Genomic DNA, 5,955 nt, shown 5'->3' with positions numbered 1-5,955 from the left:
AGGAAGGAAACATTGGTTGACAGCCCTCAGATGAACCAGTTCACTGATAGTTTAATGCAAGTCAAATATGTATCGCTCCCAAGTCCAGACTCAGCATTTCCAGATGTTCGGGAAGTATATTAACTGAGCTGCCTGCGCTGCAACATGATTATTAGCACAGATTTCCTTACAGGAAATTAATATGTGGATTCTTGCAGCTTGCCGGATCCTTTGCCGTTACTAAGGGGCTGCGATGCAAAGCACTCTTCCCTTTGAAAGACCACCGCTAATCCCCTATTAAAGCTTATCAAAGTTGGTGGTAATCACCACAGTTACGGCATCTGCTTTCACATGGCGGGCTGAAGGCCACCAGTTCAGAAGGCTTTAAAAGGGGATGAAGAAAAAAAATGCATTGAGACCCATCTATGGCTATTGGGAATGACGGCTAGCTAAATGGCCCTCCACGTTCAGAAGCCATATTCCTCTGGATACCAGTTATTTTCTGTTATTATTTATTACATTTATATTCCACCTCTTCTCCAAGATACTCAAGGAGGCATATGTGGTCCTTTCCCATCTCTATTTGGCTGAGAGACAATAGTTGGCTCAAGGTCACTCAACTAGTTTCTAGACTGTGTGGGGAATCCTGTTCTCCCAGGTCCTAGTCCAACCACTCTAACCACTACACTGCACTGCTACCTTGGTTGTTGAAGGGACGTACATTAGGGGAAAGCTGTTGACCTCATATCCTACCTGTGGGCTAATAATAATAATAATAATAATAATAATAATAATAATAATAATAATAATTTTATTATTTGTACTGCGCCCATCTGACTGGGTTGCCCCAGCCCCTCTGGGCGGCTTCCAGCGTATATAAAAACATAATAACACAGACACTGTGTTCTGGATTAGCTGCATGCTTGTAACGCTTCAGAAGAACATTCCTATGTATAATTCCAGACACTGCCAGAGGATGCGGGAGCAAGCAGAGGCATGGCTGTGGGTAGTTGCACTGCATAGACGGAGGAGGTACATTGTGGGTGCCTATCCATTCTGACAGTTGCTTCTGCTGCTGCTACACCCACCAGAAGGCCTCTCGACACATGATGGTTGATTCATAGGCTGCCACATGAACTGGGCTTGAGTAACACTGAAGTCAGTTGGATGTCAGCATGGATGGGGCTGCCCAGGCATAAGCAGGGAGCTTTTGCCTGAATTTTACCTCCAGTGCTGGCAGAAACACTACCCTGATCTTATCTCCAGCTGAGCAGCCCACTGTGTGTACCTTTTCAACAGAGAAGTACACATTGACCTAGCCAAAATGGTGGAATCATTTTGCTTCCCCAACGGAGCCTGAGAAGGGAAGCTTTTTACAAATTAACCCTCGTTCAGCCTTTAGAAGGGGGGGGGAGAGCACATTTTCGTGGCATCTACAGTCAAACAGCTGTTCCCCTGCTTTATAAAAGTAGTCTCTGTCCCCAAGTACAGCCTGTTCTGTTAGAAATATCACCTCAGACGTGAGGAAGAGGGTATTGTCGTAACTAAGAAAGCGTTCCATTATGTCTCTCTTCTAAGATAGGAGATTAGGAGTACAGCAGCAAATAGATTGTCTTTTCAACGGCATTGTGAATTAAGGGCAATATTGTTATCTGCGTAAAGCTCTTGAGCGTGAGCTAAGAACTACTGGTAAGCAACTGAGGCAGAATGGCGTCTGCTAAGGCACAGTTTCATACTGCTTTGGCATGCTTGTGCATGCCCAAGTTCTTGCAAGGCCTACTGGTTTTTCTGTCACTTTTTAAACTACTAAGACGTGCATCCGGGAAGATTTTAGGTAAGATTCTGCTGCATCTAATCCCACCCGCCCTTCCGGGAATAATTATAGAGCACTGTAATTGCTATGCTAGCCATGTGCTGAACACCATTGCTCCATGTCTCATCAGTTCCCTCTAAAATTAACCACTTGATCTGGACACCCCTACGTAAATTGACTCAGGAGTAGGGATGGGTGAATCTGTTCGTTTCAGTGTCTCATTTTTCCACGTTTCCATATCGATTCGCCTTTTTAAAAAGTTCCTGTAGAAATCTTTTTCGCATGTTACTGCAAATTTATCTAGGCAACTCTGCCTGCTAGGCACACTTTACAAGCTTTCTCCTTATATAATGCATTTTGTACACATAACTAGAGAACTGCATTGCAAAATTTAGAGAAGTATGAATTTTGAAGGTCACTGCATAAGTGTACTGTTTTGGGAAGTGCAAATTAAGTAGGGTTTACTCTCTCCCCTCAGTATTTTATTGAGTTTTTAAAGTTATTTTGACAGAGATAAGTAAGAAAAAATATACTTTTGCAAAACATATCCAGAAATAAAACAATACAAAATATCTTCTTTTTTTGTCGCCACAAGTAGTGAAGGCAGATAAATACACAGAGAGTCAGACCTGGCAATTGTACAGCAAAGTGGAAATAAAATTAGGTGTTGAATCCACTTGATAACTGTCTCTTAAAATAAAACTATGAAAATGACCACCTGTTTCTCTGTTCACAGATGCATTTTAGAGCCAAGAACTCGGAGTAACACCTACGGATTTCAAAACATTTGCATAGACTAATAAAACTGTGAGCATCCATGTGTTTTTATGTTTGTATAAGAAACAGAATCAAACCATATGGCAAAAAGCAAGGTTTGCTTTTAAATGTGAACTGAATCAAACCACCCATCTCTACTGGAAGAATAGGTTCCACTGAGTTGTGTTACTTATTCCCTCCTTACCTTGCATGTTTACTCAGAAGTAACTTGCACTATGTTCAAAGGGTCTTTCTCCCCTATAAAAAGTATGTTTAAAATTGCAGCCAAAAGCTTGCTTAGCATTCTAGCTGAACCATCAAATCCTTTGCATGTTTGCACACAAGGAAGTTTCATTGTAATTTAGAAAGGCTTACTACCAAATAACTGCACGGGAGGGTTCCATTGTGTCCTCCATATACTATTCTTCATATTTTATCTAAAGTCACTAGATGCTGTCATCAGGATATGAACAGATCTATTTAACTCAACAAATGGAAGCTACTTAATGCATCCACTGTTAGTTCTACTCAGGGCAAACCCACTTAAATTAATGGGCCAAAGTTAGCCATGTTCATGGATTTAAATGGGTCTACTTTAAGTAGGGCCAAGATTGGATATAGCATCACCCACAACAGTTACGGATTCCCCCCCCCCCCAATTTGATTGCTATTGTTTTCAACAACAACAAAATATCCAGGAACTCCTCCACAGCTGCTGGGGGGACTCCCTCCCCGTGACAGCTGCCAGAGAAAGAATGGAGGGTGCTGTTTGCAGGAAAGATGCCAGTGGCAGGCAGCTGTGCATCAGTGCTATGTGGACAAATCAGCTTGCATTTCATCAGTATACAGTATACAGCTTCTGTTGGCAAACACTCCCCCTGCTGTCTTAAGAGTTCCACCACTTTTCCGTTTGCCACCAGGATGGGGGCAGAAAAGGTTTGGCCTGCAGCCGTTCACTTTATTATAGAGGTTGTGCCAGCCTGATCCAAAAATGCACCTCCCAAGCTGTAGGTGTGGCATCCAGAGTCTCGCAGAGCTGAAGGGGAGCAGAAGCTGTCCAGGCGCAGGGGCCTCTTTTGATTTCTCATTCCCTTCTGCACAACCTTGCAGGGTCCACATGCTTTAGTTGAGATTTCTGCATTGCAGAGGGGTTGGACTAAATGATGATGACGATGATGATATTGTAAAATTCACACAGCTGTCATACACAGGTGACTGCAGTTATTGATCTCAGTTATATATTTATAAATATATAAATTACACGGCTCATGTGCTGTGCTTAGAAAGCACAAGTCCTCGCAGTTTCCCGCTTGAGCCACACTTTCTAAGCATGGGTGCAAGGAGTTTTCTCCTTGCCCCACTTCTTTCCAAGGGAAAACCCGCTCTTTAGTGATCTATCAGAACAAATGGCAATCTGGGGAAAACTCAAATTCATGTTGGCTCCGATTGAGCACTAAAGAGCAGGTGACCTTTGGGGTACCTTCAAACTCTAAATTTTATGATTCTATGCCAATGGTTGGCAAGGGCAGAGAGAGAGAGAAACACTCCTGGAGTTTACTGAGTTGAAATGTGTCTTTAAACTGTGATGGCTCTTGCTTGCCTGAACATGAATCTCTGACTTTGTATGGCTTGAGTATAACACAGCCTGCATTCATGTCTATTCTATTTTTATGACATTTCCCTAACTTTTGATTTCTGTATTTGAGCGATGGAAAAGCCACTTCTAGAAATATAGTGGAATGTCGCTCAAGTTTAGCATTCATTTTCATCTTCTTTGCAAATAGATTTTTTTTGGAAGCAAAGGACATGAGCACCAAATTTACACTATAATTGACTATCATTCCAGAAATTGCTTTTGTGTCATGTGGAAGCTCAAATGTAGAACTTATCAGTTAGGGAGAAGTCATGAAAATGGAAAAAACTGCCCCCCGACCGCAGCCCTAATGTAATAAAAGTCACATCCAATGCCCTGCTCACTTTTGAATTGCCCAACACATGCCTGTTATGCAGCCAAAATGTTGCCCATGAAGGGAACGCAACCCCCAAGGACGGAAAAGGTTCTTCACCCAGCTTAAGACAATGTCGTCGTTGTGTTTTGTTTTGAGAAGAAAGTTGGTATCCCCTGCACCTTCTGAGATGACAAGAAATATAATTGCTAACCACAAGCAGGACACTCAGGACTAATCTACACTAGTGAGTTATGTTATAAATGCGTTATAAAAGTGTGACACCAGGGGGCGCTGTACAGCAGTCAATGGTAAATTGCATTGAGAGCTATATAACGGGATTTCTTTTCTTAGCTTTTTTAAAAGATCAATGTAGAGCCAGCCTGAGTTCAATCTGCAACACAAAGAGCCCTGCTTCACTTGCCATAGAGCCATAGAATTGTAGAGTTTGAAGGAACCCCAAGAGTCATCTAGCCCAATGTGGGGCTCAAACCCATGGCCCTGAGATTAAGAGCCTCATGCTCTGTCGAAGCAGTTTAAAGTGACACATGCACTTTAGTACAGGCATAGGCAACTTTGGCTCTCCAGATGTTTTGGAACTACAACTCCCATGATCCCTAGCTAACAGGCCCAGTTGTCAGGGATCATGGGAGTTGTAGTTCCAAAACATCTGGAGAGCCAAGGTTGCCTATGCCTGCATTAGTAGTATAATAAATCATATATATATATATATAATCACAGTAGTGAATTATTTGGGCAGTGATCCTCCAGAAAAAGTGTTGTGCTATGTCCTGAAGGTCTTTCCCAGTTTCTTTCCCAATCCAATCCCGCCATCTGCCACAGAAAAATGATAAAAAAGAAATCCGAGTAGAGTTTTCTCTTTGCTTTTTCTCTCTACACTGCCCCCCCCCACCAGCTGCATGGTTAGCAGCTGCATCAGAGAGTGGTGATAAAAAATCTGGAAAACGGGATGGAAGGGACAATGTTAAGCCAATCCTCCATCCCAGGACCACTGCTGCACCTCATACCTGCTTTGAACTGAAAAAGCAGACTGGGAGACCCGATGACAGATCTCCGGTGTTGCGTTTGTTGCAGCCCTTGGTGTCGCTTCTGAAAGCAAGCACATGCTCCTTAGCCAGGTTTGTGGTGCTTAAGAGGCAAGAGGTTACGGTTCTCTCGCCGCCTGCACAACATTCTCCCGGTCTCTGAAAGGAGATCAAGTATCTCACATTGAAAATGATCTTCTCCAGTTTTGGTTTCCTGTGTGTGCACAAGGGGGGCGGGCAGCTCTACCAACCACACAGAACCCTTGTACTGTTTCCCACACTGCACTAAACTGACACCAGTATTTTTCCTCCAGTTAAAATATTTGCCACACACGTCTGAGAAACTCCTTGGGAGCATTTGGGCACGAGGAAGATGACACCCCTGGGACAAAATTACCCTAAACTGTGTAATTAA

The sequence above is a fragment of the Zootoca vivipara genome, chromosome Z1 (assembly GCF_965207765.1).
Source record: "Zootoca vivipara chromosome Z1, rZooViv2.hap1.1, whole genome shotgun sequence".
In the NCBI taxonomy this organism is placed as follows: Eukaryota; Metazoa; Chordata; class Lepidosauria; order Squamata; family Lacertidae; genus Zootoca; species Zootoca vivipara.
The sequence above is the reverse complement of the archived record's forward strand: the minus strand, read 5'-3'. Positions refer to the sequence as shown.